A 14,563-nucleotide genomic window follows, 5' to 3' on the forward strand; every position below is an offset into this window, starting at 1 on the left:
ACCTCCTTTTTGCCCTTAATGTCGATCTTAAGCCTAAACTCTTTAATATTGTTGTGCACCAACCCCGTGCCTTCTATTTTATGCTTCCATCTATATATCAATCAAAAAACAAATATGCCTATTTTGTTCAATATTTTTTAATCAAAATTAATAATTAATAATTAATATTTTATATTAAAATATAGAATTCATATTACCTTCCGGCAAGTGGAAAGTCAACCGCAGTCCGTCTAATCGGTGTCAAAAATGGAAGTCTTGCCAAGCCCATGATTGCAGCAGCATCAGACATCCACCGATTTCTGTTGTATTATTATTATTCACGACTAATGACGCCTTGCACATCTCACGATACAAGAACACCAATATCACCAATCCCCAGCTATATTGCCTAGTATTCACAAAATTTCTTTAAAATAGAAGATACTGAGTGTAAACAAAATTACCGGATTTATCACTAAGGGTGAGTATTCAACCACGTCGAGTCTGAGTAAAAAAAAAATCGAGTTAGCCAAGTTGACCAATCTTATTTTACCACTTAAACTTTATTTGAATTTGGTCTTGAATCAAGTCAAGTTTAGTTGTTCAAGTTTTTATTTTTAAAATAGAAGATACTAATTGATTTCAATTTAGACATATTTCTGTAACGATATATGATATACATATATATGTCTTTATATTTTTTATATATAATATACATATATCATGTAGAGTTGAAAAAAATGGATTCGAACATCAAAATCGATTAATTACTAAATATTTTGAGTTATTGAGTCCAATTTTGTAACTCGACTTAAAATTATTATTTTTTCAAATCAATCTTATAAAATTATGCGTCGAATTAAGTGAAACTTTGTAACGTTGAATCGAAAAATTGTTCTTTCTTAAATTAAGTTGAATTTTACAGACCCTAATTACCACACTTTTTTTACCGAAAAAACGTGGATGATAAAATAAACACTAAATAATGTTTCAAGTATTCAATTGATAATACAAATTTGATAGGAAATTGCACTATAAATATAGATGGGGTTGATGAGGTAGAAACCAAAACCAACAAGAGCTTTTCTTTCCCATCTTTCTTACACAGACAGCAAATTGCCATCGCTTGTGCTTTATACTGAAATGGAATCAATGAGGAAGATTAAGACCTCGTGGGACTTGTACGTTGAAGAAGCACTTCCAAAGCTGGAGTCTCGCAATATGTTTTTGCCTATAAGGCCAATGAATATATTCATTGCGGGCAAGAAGAGGGAGCTCAAACACATTTAGTTGAAGATGAATACAAAACATACCAAGGAATTCAGCCTTGGGATCGACTTGCAGCTCAAGTTATGCTCCCACAAACTTTCTTCCAACGATTGATGGATGGTATGTGTTTAACATGCATGTACACATTCATGTATATATATTGACATACGTTATCAGTGTGGGTATATGTAATGTACATCCATGGCGCATGCAGGATTTGAACTTACCAGCAAAAATGAAAGAGAAGAACATGAAATAATAAGTTCAAACCAGGAGAAGCAATTCAAGAAGCTAGCTATTTTTGCTGGAAATGATTTCTTGGGGTTGAGTAGGCATCCCACTATTGCAACTGCTATGGCCAAGGTAATTCATTTTTATTGATTATATATTTATGGATTGGTTTTCATTCGTTTTCAAATTAAACAAGCAGCAATGGAGCATGGAACGGGTCCAAGGGGTTCCCCACTGGTCTGTGGACATACCGATTATCACAGGGCACTAGAATCCGCCTTGGCAAATTTAAAGAAGAAAGAGGTATATTGTAAAGTATATTTATAAAGACAATTAGTATAATTTCGTCTTGGATCACTCTGGAGAAGAAACTATAGTACTGTTGGGCATTTGGGATTGCAGGCTTGCCTTGTATTCACTTCAGGCTTTGGAGCCAATATGGCGGTGATGGTTGCAATCGTAAGTATTGTACCGGTGATATATGAAGGTGAAGGAAGGAGGCCAACAAAGGAAGAAAAAGTTGCCATATTTTCTGATGCGCTTAACCATGCCTCCATTGTTGACGGTCTTAAACTCGCTGAAAAACAAGGAGGAGTCCAATTGTTTGTGTATTAACACTGTGACATGTCTCACCTGGATGCACTCTTGTATGTTGTTTTCCTTTTGCTTTTATATTAAAAGGCTTTCAATTCATGGGTTCATTTACATTACTATATTCATCTAATAAAAATGGTTTTTCTTTCATAGAACAAACTGCAAAAACAAGAGAAAAGTGGTGGTCACAGATAGGAGCTAAACTCACGATATAATGCTTTCAAAATAAATAATTCACGATCTAATGCACTCTCCATATTATTTGCTGAAATAGGGTGAAATCCACAGTGTGGCCGTAGGTCGCCATGCCTTCCGGGCGACCTACTACGTCGCCATGGCTTCCCGGCAACCTACTACGTCGCCATGGCTTCCCGGGAGCTGCACAGAGATAATGGACGTCTGTATGTACCATGCACGTCCCCAACACCCAACACAGGTCACCATGCACGTCCCCAACACCCCAACACAGGTCGCCATGCACTCCCAGCGACCTACAAGGTCATCATGCACTCCCAGCGACCTTGTAGGTCGCCAAGCAGTCCCGGCGACCAAGCTTAGCCAACTGAGATTCCTTCACGTGCTCCCCTCCTGCTCCCGCTGCATGCCCACAGCTATCATAGCTGCAATTAGAGCGTGAAATCACCTGCTTCATGTAGCAATGCATGCATGTGAACCATTTGAGCCGTGAATTATTGGTGCAATTATTGAACCATTGCAGCGTGAAATCAGCTGCTATCATAGCTGCAATTGCACAATTATTGGTGAAATAATTGAGGCAGCCGGTGACACCTAAATTATATATGGGGTGTGCATTATCGTGAGAACATAAAAGAAAGAAAGGGAGAAGATATTGCAGCAGAAGAAAGGGAGAAAAAATTGCAGCCGAGAAAGAAAGAAAAGGAGAAAGGAAAGGAAGAAGAAGAAAGGGAGATAAGGCTCTTGTGAGGTAAATTTTTTTTATTTAAATTAGTTTATTATTATAAATGTTTAGTTTGTTAGTTTAGGGTTTATGGTAAAACAAAAATCAGTTAATTAGTTTGTTAATTTAGGGTTATATGATTGTTAGTTTAAGTTATATTATACATAAATAAAAAATTATTTAATTAGTATGTTTGATAGTTATATAGTTAAAAAAATAATTAATTAGTTTGTTTTGTTAATCGTTAGTTATATAAAAAAATTATTTAATTAGTTTGTGGTAGTTAAATAGTTAAGTTATATTTGTTTGTTGAATTTATATTATATAAAAAATTAGTTAGTAAATTTATTAGTAGTATATTATAATGAAAAAATAGTTTATTAGTTTTAGTTATATAAAAGAATATTTTATTAGTTGTTTAAGGGTTTAGCGTTTACGTTTAACTTATATTTTAAAAAGTTTAGTTTGTTAGTTTATTAGTTTATTATATTATAAGTTATTATATTAAAGTTTAATGCTGTAAATTAGTTAGTTAGTTTATATTAAATTATATTAAATGATTTTTTAAATATTGTTGTTTAATTTTTTTTACAGATTCATTCCAATGGCTGACCAAATTCCACTGTTGAGGCTTGACAATAAACATATTTCAAGTCATTTGGGAATAATGGTGAATAAAATATTTGTTTAATAAATTATAATTAATAAATATTTGAATATTATTTTATGATTGTGATAAATTTTTTGAAATATTTAATTGCAGGAGGACGAGCAGCGAGTCCTTCGTCTTCGGCTACATAAAGTGCCCAAGCCACACAGATTGATAGAAGAAAACTTACAGGAGGCTGGATTTTGGTATGTAACATTTGTGCGAGATTACAAGTTGGTCCCAGGTTTGATCAGTGCCTTGATTGAGCGTTGGAGACCAGAAACGCATACGTTTCATTTGTCGTGTGGCGAATGTACGATAACTCTGGAGGATGTGGCATTGCAACTCGGGGTCCAAACAAATGGGATGCCAGTGGTAATGTCACATGAGTTTAATAATGTGGCACAACTTTGTAGCTTGTTTCTTGGGAAAACGCCCGTACCACCAGAGTGTAAAGGGTGGCATGTGAGGTTGTCATGGTTGAAGAATGAATTTCAGCTTCAACCAAATAGTACGGAGCACGAAATTATATATGCAACACGAGCATATATATTACAGTTGATTGGGGGTATTTTAATGCCGGATAAATCCGGTAGTTATGTCCACACTCAGTATCTTCTTTTTTTAAGAAATTTTGAGAATAATAGGCAATATAGCTGGGGATCGACGATATTGGCGTTCTTGTATCGTGAGATGTGCAAGGCGTCATTAGTCGTAAATGATAATAACACAGCAGAAATCGGTGGATGTTTGTTGCTACTACAGTCATGGGCTTGGCATAGACTTCCGTTTCTGACACCGATTAGTCGGACTGCGGTTGACTTTCCACTTGCCGGAAGGTAATATGAATTCTCTATTTTAATATAAAATATTAATTATAAAATAAAAATGACCATATTTTTGTTTTGATTGATATACAGATGGAGGCATAAAATTGAAGGCACGGGGTTGGTCCACAACAACATTAAAGAGTTCAGGCTGAAGATCGACATTAAGGCAAAAAAGTAGGTATGTATAATATGTTATTTTTAATTATTATTTAAATTAACTATATTATTTGATTTAAATAAATTTTATTGTTTTTGTAATTTTACAGTTTAATTGGTGACCATACATGAATGAAGAAATACTTGCGTTGATACCGCACGATATTTTAGATGGGTTTCAATATTGGTGTGCTGTTACACCATTGATCAATTTTGCTTTTGTTGAGATCCAATTTGGGGATAGAGTGTTGAGGCAATTCCACTTCCACCAACCTATTCCGCGGAGTCCATGGGATCATGACCTCCTCCAAATCTTAGATGGTCGTCGTCAGGTGAATTGGGTTGAGACGCATGACCAGCTGTACAGATTTGATGGTCGTCGTAAAGAAAATGTTAATTGGGTTGAGAAGCATGCAACCTACATTAATGCTTGGAACAATAGGGCTTCATTCATGCCAACTCTTGACGGCATTCAAGACGACGACTTTAATTTTGAGACTTCGGCTTACCTTACTTATTTTTTGGATAATGGAAAGCCAATCTTGACAATAATTGTAGAGAGGCGACAATTTTTGAGGTTTAAGAAAAGATTTGGTAAAGCTGAATACTCTCTACCAAGTTGGAGTGGGAGTTCATCTCAACAACCTGAAGCGGAAATGAAAGATATGGATAATAGCGCACCACAACCGTTCGGCGATGCATACATACCAGAGTTTGTGCAGCCTGATGCATCCATCTACTCTCCCATCTTTTCGTCGACGTATGACTTTGAACACATGTCAGTTTAAATGCCCCCAATGAATGAGGAGGATGGGTACCATACTCCTGAGCAACCGCAATGGCCACAACGCATCAGACGTCCGCCCCAACATTATCATTCAATAACACCCCGACATCGGCAACAATTGTAAACTAATTTGTTGTTTTTTACAAATTTAATATTGAAATTAGACTAGTTTTTTCAAACCTTAACAAATTCGACATATTTATAATGATTTTTAGTATCAAATCATTATTATAATTTTATTAATAGTTATGTAACAAAAATATGGTTAATTGAACCAAACATTGTTCATTGTTCAAGTCGTAAATCATTACTATCAAATCATTACTAAATCATTAATACCAAATCATTAAATATTAATAATAAATTATTATTATTAATCATTACTATCAAATCATTAAAAATTAATAATAATTTCATTATTACTAATCATTATTAAATCATTAATATCAAATCATTAAATATTAATAATAATTTCATTATTACTAATCATTACGTAATCATTACTATCAAATCATTAAATATTAATAATAATTTCATTATTACTAATCATTACTAAATCATTAATATCAAATCATTAAATATTAATAATAATTTCATTATTATTAATCATTACTAAATCATTATTATAATTTCATTACTAGTTATGTAACGAAAATATGGTTAATTGAACCAAACATTGTTCATTATTCAAGTCGTAAATCATTACTATCAAATCATTATTAAATCATTAATATCAAATCATTAAATATTAATAATAAATTATTATTACTAATCATTACTAATCATTACTATCAAATCATTAAAAATTAATAATAATTTCATTATTACTAATCATTACTAAATCATTATTATAATTTCATTACTAGTTATGTAACGAAAATATGGTTAATTGAACCAAACATTGTTCAAGTCGTAAATCATTACTATCAAATCATTACTAAATCATTAATATCAAATCATTAAATATTAATAATAAATTATTATTACTAATCATTACTAATCATTACTATCAAATCATTAAAAATTAATAATAATTTCATTATTACTAATCATTACTAAATCATTAATATCAAATCATTAAATATTAATAATAATTTCATTATTACTAATCATTATTAAATCATTACTATCAAATCATTAAATATTAATAATAATTTCATCATTACTAATCATTACTAAATCTTAGAAATACATAGAAATTCATAGAAATACATATATCATTACTAATGATGAGGCCTATATCTTGGTAAATTAGGACAATTGATTTTTGAATGGCCTTCACCCCTACATAATCTGCATCTCTTTGCTTGACCTCTCTCTCTAGCATGGAAATCCATACTGGTATGAATACGAGTGGACTCAGGTCGACCCTTTGGACTTCTGCAAAGCATTGGATTTGGCAGCCATTCGTCATGATCTTTTCTCGGCCAATATGATTCATTCGGGATATGTCTGAACGCATATCTGTAGACATTTAATATCATACGTAGGTGAAAGCACTCATCAACATAAGTGTATGCGCTTACACCAGCATACATACATGTAGCGACTGCATGAGCACATGGATATTTGCATGCCTGAAAACGACCACAATCACACCATTTCTGTCGTAAATCAACTCTAAATGTTTGGTCTTCTCCTCCAACGTTACGGCGTATGCACGACAAGACAAAAGTATGACCAACTCGGTCGAAATTATGAACAACCATTGATGTTACCAATCGCTCATTTGCTTCCATTGATTCCACCACTGTAGGAGCCCAAGTTTTACCTCTATTTATGAGACTCTCTATTTCTTTGCCTTTGTCTGACCAAACTTTAGCCAATCTAAAGTACGTCTCTTTCACCACACTCACAATTGGGAGATGGCGTGTACCTTTTAGTACCGAATTAATGGCCTCAGCAAGGTTTGTGGTCATATGTCCGTATCTCCGACCTTCATCGTATGCTTGCGACCATTTTTCCCGCGGTATTTTTGAAGCCCACTTCCAAGCACGCTGATCATCGTAAAATACCTTCAAATTCTCCAATCTCTTGTCAAAATTTGGTCGACGTAGTTCGTATCCTATTTCATAATATATTGCGTTAAACCGCAATTAAAAAAACCATGTAAAAAATGCACAAATATTGAAAATAAAACTTACCCATGCTGACTATCTCGCTACGAATGTGTGCGTTATGAAATTGGTCGATACTATTCTTGCCAATATGACGGATACAAAATATCGGATATGCATACGGAGGTATCCAACGACTTCCTGGTCGTTCAATTGCCGCCAAAATACCCGTTCCTCTATCGGATATCAAGCAAACTCCATCTTCACGAACGACATATTGACGTAGATTGATCAGAAAGAAATCCCACGCCTCTGTTGTCTCTCCCTCAACAATGGCGAATGCAATTGGGAAGATATTTCGCTCACCATCTTGAGCAACTGCCATCAAAAGTACATGCCTATATTGACCATACAACCACGTACCATCTACTTGGATCATACGTTTGCAAAATGGAAATCCTTCAATACATGCCTTGAATGCCCAAAATAGTCTATGAAATATTTTCTTCCCTGGCAGAAGTTGACCTTCTTCATCATATGCGGGCATGGTTTGAGATTTCATTATGGTTCTTGGGATAAATCGCTTCATTGCTTGTAGCAAATGTGGTAGCTCATTGTACGATGTATCCCAATCTCCATACGTCAGCTTCATTGCCTTCATCTTCGCATTCCACACCTTGCCATATTTTACTTGATATCCAAATTGGCTTCGAATAGATGCAGCTAACACTGAACAAGATATCCTTGGATCCTTTTCAACCATCGCCTTCACGTATTCACATATTACATCGGAGTCCAATAGTCGGTGGTCTTGTTCGATGAAGTTTCGCAAACATGTGTGCGGACCATTGTACATCGTGATGACCCAAACATCGTGCCTTTGATTTTTTGACACTCTGATCTTCCACTTGCACTCTAGGCCATATTTTACACACTTCGCGTATAGGGTTTTTTGGTTGGACTCTGCAACATGGACATCAACATGGCATTTGATGCAGTACTCTTTAATCGCCAGGGTAGCTTCATTTTTTCCTCTGAATTGCACCCCAACTCAAAATTCACCAGAATTATCGAATGATTCAGTCATTTGGTATGGAGATAAATGTGGCATGTCTGGGAATTCAGGTACCCTCATCGTATCATAGTCTATCTCGTACATGTGAGTAGTAGCTTCATACGGTGCCGGAACTTCATCAATTGCACCTCCACCAAAAATATTTTCGTCGCCGCCCAAAACGGGTTCTTCGGTTTCTTCATCTTCGCTTGAATCATCATGAATTTCTCCCCATCGATTTTCAGCGTCAATATCAACAACCAATTCCGGTATGTTTCTCGTCTCATACTCTGCTGCTGCAGATGTCCCCCCGACTTCATTTACACTTTCCAATAGTGCCATAAAACTGTTCGGGAACTTGTATGTCGGCTCCTCAAACTGACTATATAAAGCCATTTCAGATGGATTTTGAGCCACACCTCTTGATGACCCAGGAACATCACATATGTTACGTACATCAACAAATAACTCAATAACTGCTATATTGGTTGACTCATGTAATCCAACCATGGTTCTAATATCATCATCTTCTTCAAGTGGAGCTGCAGCATATCTGACTGGGTTGGGGCATATCATAAACCTATACCTCAAACCATCAACTACAGCTCGAATTTTTCTTTCTATCTTATGCTTCATTTCTATAAATGTGATGTCTTTTTTGAACATCATATTTATTGGTTTTTCAGACTGAAAAACTACTCCGACCTCATTTTCCATAATCTGTCCATTATAATGGACAATCGTGAAAAAGTTGTTGCTCATTTTCTCTATAAATAAAAAAATAAATTAATTTAGATTAAAAAATTAGATAAGATAATTTCATAAATCATTAAATCATTAAATATAATATACTATTATATTAATGATCAAATAAAATTTGTTATTTAATTTGATTGATTGATTACTAATATTACTAATAATGATTTAATAATTATTATTAATCTAATGATTTGATATTTAATGATTTAATAATAATATGATTTAGTCATGATAACTAATAATTATTTATTATAAATATTTAATGATTTATATTTGATACTAATCATTTAGTAATTATTACTAATAATAATGATTAGTTTGATAATATTTTTTATTTTTTAAAAATATCAAACAAATATGTTAGGCAGAACTATCGAGATAATGTTCTCGAAAGAATTATTTCGTGAGATAATGTATTGACCGGATTATTTCATTCAATTAATTTTTACTCCTTACTAATTTACACATATAATAGAAATTAAACAAAATATTTTTAAAACAACACTAAATATTTTTAAACACAATATTTTTTTTAAACAGAAATTATCTCGCACAAATTATCTAATATAAACTTACTAACTAACTAATTTACATATACACAACAACTAAAAATGGACAACAAAAAATAATAAATTACCCGCGTATTTGTGCCTTCTTCCTTTCCTTTCTAACAACTAATTAAGCACTAATTAATTTTTTATAATATAACTTCAACAAACAACCTAATATACGTTTAAAGATACTAACAAATTAATTAATTTTTTTATATTTAATAACTTAAACTAAGAAATTAATTAACTAATTTTTTATATAATATAATATATAACTTAAACTAACAAACTAATATAACATAACTTAAACTAACAAACTAATTAACTAAATTTTAGTTTTACCCTAAACCCTAAGCTAACAAACTAATAATTTCATATAATAAACTAAATTAAACAATAAAAAATTACCTCAAAAAAGAATGTTTGAGCCTTTATCTTCTTTTCTTCTTCTTCATTTTCTTTCTCTCGATAAAATTTCTATATGTGTTGTTTCTGCTTTTACCCTAAACCCTAAACCCCCATATCCTCTATATAAAGAAAATGAGCGTTGGAGAGCATCATTAAATTTGATTGTTGAAGCAAATAATATTGAGCATTGAATCGTGTAACTATTGAGCGTTGAAAGGCTGCAATTCAATAGTAATATTTGCTGCATTTAGCAGCTAAATTAACGCTTATGGATGCAGGAATCTCCCAGCTATGGATGCAACGCATGCATGAGGGAACAGAGGGTTAAAGCTTGGCTACAATCTCCCAGCTATGGATGCAGGAATCTCCCAGCTATGGATACAACGCATGCACAAGGGAGCAGGGTTAAGTTTGGTCCTAAGCTTGGTCGCCGAGACTGCTTTGCGACCTACAAGGTCGCCGGGAGTGCATGGCGACCTTGTAGGTCGCTGGGAGTGCATTGTTGGGGTGTTGGGGACGTGCATGGCGACATGTGTTGGGTGTTGGGGACGTGTCCATTATCTCTGTGCAGCTCTCGGGAAGCCATGGCGACGTAGTAGGTCGCCCAGAAGGCATGGCGACCTACGGTCACACTGTGGATTTCACCCTATTTCAGCAAATAATATGGGGAGTGCATTAGATCGTGAATTATTTATTTTGAAAGCATTATATCGTGAGTTTAACCCACAGATAGGTATGTATGCCTTTCTAGATCTATTTAGTCTATATTCTACTATTTCAATAACTAGATCTTCTTCTATCCACAGCTTGTTCAGTATGGATGGAGACATTGCACCCATGGGTGAGTTGGCTCAGCTTCGCAAGAAGCATGTTTCTATGGGTCCTTGATGATGTAAGTTCTTCCATATTCAATTATTTTTCTGAAATTTTATGAATATATAGCTCCTTTTTAACATATATGTACAATACTTTCGACCTTTGATCAGGCTCATGGAACATTTGTTTGGGGCAAAAATGGTGGGGGACTAGCTGAGGAATTCAACAGTGAATACGACGTCGACTTATGCGTCGGCACTTTGAGTAAGGCAGCGTCTTCTCTGGGAGGGTTCGTGGCATGCAGGTAATTAATGCCTTCAAACATCGATGGAACTTCAATTAATTTACATCAAAACGAGTTCACAATCTCTGAACGTTACATCAACAGCAAAATCTGGAAGCAATGGATTCAATCAAGGGGTCACTTTTTCATATTTTCAACAGTTGCACCTATTCCCTTAGCTGCAGCTTCTCATGGTAAAGATTTCCAAATCACAGTCTACTTGATTAATGCATAAATCGTAATGTTTGTACTAACATATATGGAACAGCCTCGGTGGTGGTGGCAAAGAAAGAATCATGGCGTAGGAGGGAAATTCGGAACCGAATGAAAGAGTTCCATGCCCTAACTGGAATCCCTGTCAGAAGTTAGATTGCATGCATCATGATCGGAGATATAAAGGATGCTATCAAAATCAACCAGTTTGTTTTCGTTCTCTACTGTTATTTATCACTGATGTATGACACAGATGTCTAACATTCTCGATATGCCATGCATAGGGAATTTCTACAAGCTGGTTTCTACTGCGACGCTGTCGGACCACCAGCAGTCCCTCCAAATAGAGCAAGGTTACAGTTCAATAACGCCACGAACACGTTAATTATATACTTTGAATCAGATTAAAATCCGTAATTATGGACATTCATGTATATAATCCTCTTGATTTTTTTCCCTCAGGATACGAGTGACTTTAACTGCCGTACAAAAAACAGAAGATATAAAAAGGCTTGCTGCACTCATATCAAAGCACGTCAAGTTTCAAGCTCCGAGCAACATCGACAACTCCAATTATACAAGTGCCAGGCTTTAGCTTATGTGCGATAACTTGGGCTCATTAGCACAGAAAACAAAACTTTAGCTCGTCAAACAGACTAATAAAGGTCGGATATGGATAGACCTAAATACCGTATTTTAGTTTCTTGCTTTTTATTTTTGTAATTTTCTTTTCTGGATAAGTGGTTGTTCCTGTTGGCTTAGACAGCAACTAAGCTGCTACAATATTACATAAGTGCTGCTATATGCATCAAGTAAAAATTTTAATGTGTAGTTTCTGTGCTATGTACAATGTCCAATTTTAAATAAAAATCCAGTCTTATGTTGCCAAAACTCTGATTTTTTTTCCAAATAATTATTTATTTTATTAATTGTATTTTTTAGTTGCTCTCCCAGTTTCACGGTTTTGTCTTGATTAATTTGAACTGACCCGCATCGTACACCTAATTTTGGTGGGTGAGTCTCTCAACAGGGATTTTATGTATACACAATGACTCAAACTCGAGATCTTGCTTAAGTGATATCAAACTGCATGCTTACCACTTAAACCAATTCCTATTGGTTTTATTACTTGTATTTATCATAAAAAAAATTTGTATTCACCTGTAAAAAAAATTACATAATTAATATATATGTATCCATCTTTAAAAGTATTTCTAAATCCACTAATATATTTTACTTCATCTCTTTTTGAATCTTTCTATATCTTCCTTTTCCATACTAGATAAACATAATCATCGTGCGTTCAATGTTAGGAGTGAGCATTTAATGTCAAATGGTTAAGAGTTATCTTTGAATAGATACTGTTTGGTGCAACATCGCGGAGTGGATTATTACTTCCACTTCAAGATTGTCTCAAGTAGTGCCTTTGCATTTCTGAGACCTCTATTGCCTTCTGTGTTAAAAGTCAAGCCTAAGCCTACAATTGTTGAAAGTTAAAGAAACGTTCGGTGGAAGCAGCAATTGTTCAACAATTGCTTTCGGTGGCAGCAATAATTGTTGAATTTGGAAAATGGTTAAATCATAATTTAGTCATTGTAATTTAGGGTATTTACAAAGTAGTCCTTAAGCTTTAAATATAAATACCCTAGTTCATTAAGCTTCAAAACCATCCCAAATCATTCTAGTTTTCTCCCAATACTAGAGAATTTAGATAATTTCTTGAGCGTTGTTTTCTCATTTTTATCAAGAGAGAATTATCATTGTTTTCTCCTTGGTAGATCGAGAGAAATTGTAATTCTTATTTTCTTATAGTAAAATTCTTCTACCGTTGCCCATGGTTTTTACCCTATATTATTTAGGGGTTTTCCACGTAAATTTTGTGTCTCTTTTATCTTCATTTTTTTTTATTTTCTCAAATTATCAGTTGCGATTTTGCTCTATCCGATAGCCGTCTTCCACAACAATTGGTATCCGAGCCAGATTTGAGTGTGTAATATCTACTTATTGTCTTTTTTGTTGCCACCAAAAGGTGGATCCTCCAACATAAGAAAGTAAGAAGGTATTACCCATTCTTTGAAGGTTCCAGAGAACTATTCACGATAGTGAAATAGTGGGAGTTATCCGAAATAGAAGCTATGACAATGAAATTTGATATTGAAAAATTCAATGGGAGAAATTTCTCATTGTAGAAATTAAAGATGAATGTCATCCTGAGGAAAGACGGTTGTCTAGCAGCTATCAGCGAAAGGCCGATAGATTTCACAGATGACAACAAATGGATCGAAATGGACGTGAATGCTATGACAAACTTTCATCTAGCATTAGCAGATGAAGTATTGTCAAGCATCGAGGAGAAGAAGACAGCTAAGGAGATATGAGATCATCTCACTAAACTATACGAGGCCACATCGTTGCACAATAAAATTTTTCTTAAGAGAAAATTGTACACTCTCTGTATGTCAGAATCTACTTCAGTGACGAAGTACTTAAATACACTAAACACTTTATTTTCTCAGCTTACATCCTTAAGCTGTAAAATAGGGGAACAAGAACGTGCTGAACTTCTACTTCAAAGTCTACCGGATTCGTATGATCAACTCATCATCAACTTGACAAACAATAATGTCACCAACCTAGTCTTCGATGACGTTACAGCTGCTATTCTACAAGAAGAAAATCAGCGCAAGAACAAGGAAGACAGACAAGTAAATCCGCAACAAGCAGAAGCGTTGACAACGATGAGAGAGAGATCAACAAAACGTGGCCAAAACAGTAGTCACAAACATGGTAGATCGAAGTCGAGAAGCAAGAAGAATTTTAAGTGCTACAACTGTGGAAAAAATGATCACTTGAAGAAGGATTGTTGGAGTCTAAATAAAAATTCCAATCCACAAGGCAATACTGCAAACACTTCAGATGATGGAGATGCTCTATGTTGTGAAGTGTCAACCACCGTGGAAGGCAGAAAAAGAATTGCATATATATGACTCATTGATTCAGGACCAACA

At 34.3% G+C, this 14,563-nt stretch overlaps 1 pseudogene; it reads left to right on the forward strand.

The window, feature by feature from the left end:
• Positions 1-1,241: 1,241 nt before the first annotated feature.
• Positions 1,242-12,150, forward strand: LOC120127538 (annotated as a pseudogene).
• Positions 12,151-14,563: the final 2,413 nt, after the last annotated feature.

This window comes from Hibiscus syriacus, unplaced genomic scaffold (assembly GCF_006381635.1).
Source record: "Hibiscus syriacus cultivar Baekdansim isolate YM2019G1 unplaced genomic scaffold, ASM638163v2 tig00110469_pilon, whole genome shotgun sequence".
NCBI classification, from domain to species: domain Eukaryota; kingdom Viridiplantae; phylum Streptophyta; class Magnoliopsida; order Malvales; family Malvaceae; genus Hibiscus; species Hibiscus syriacus.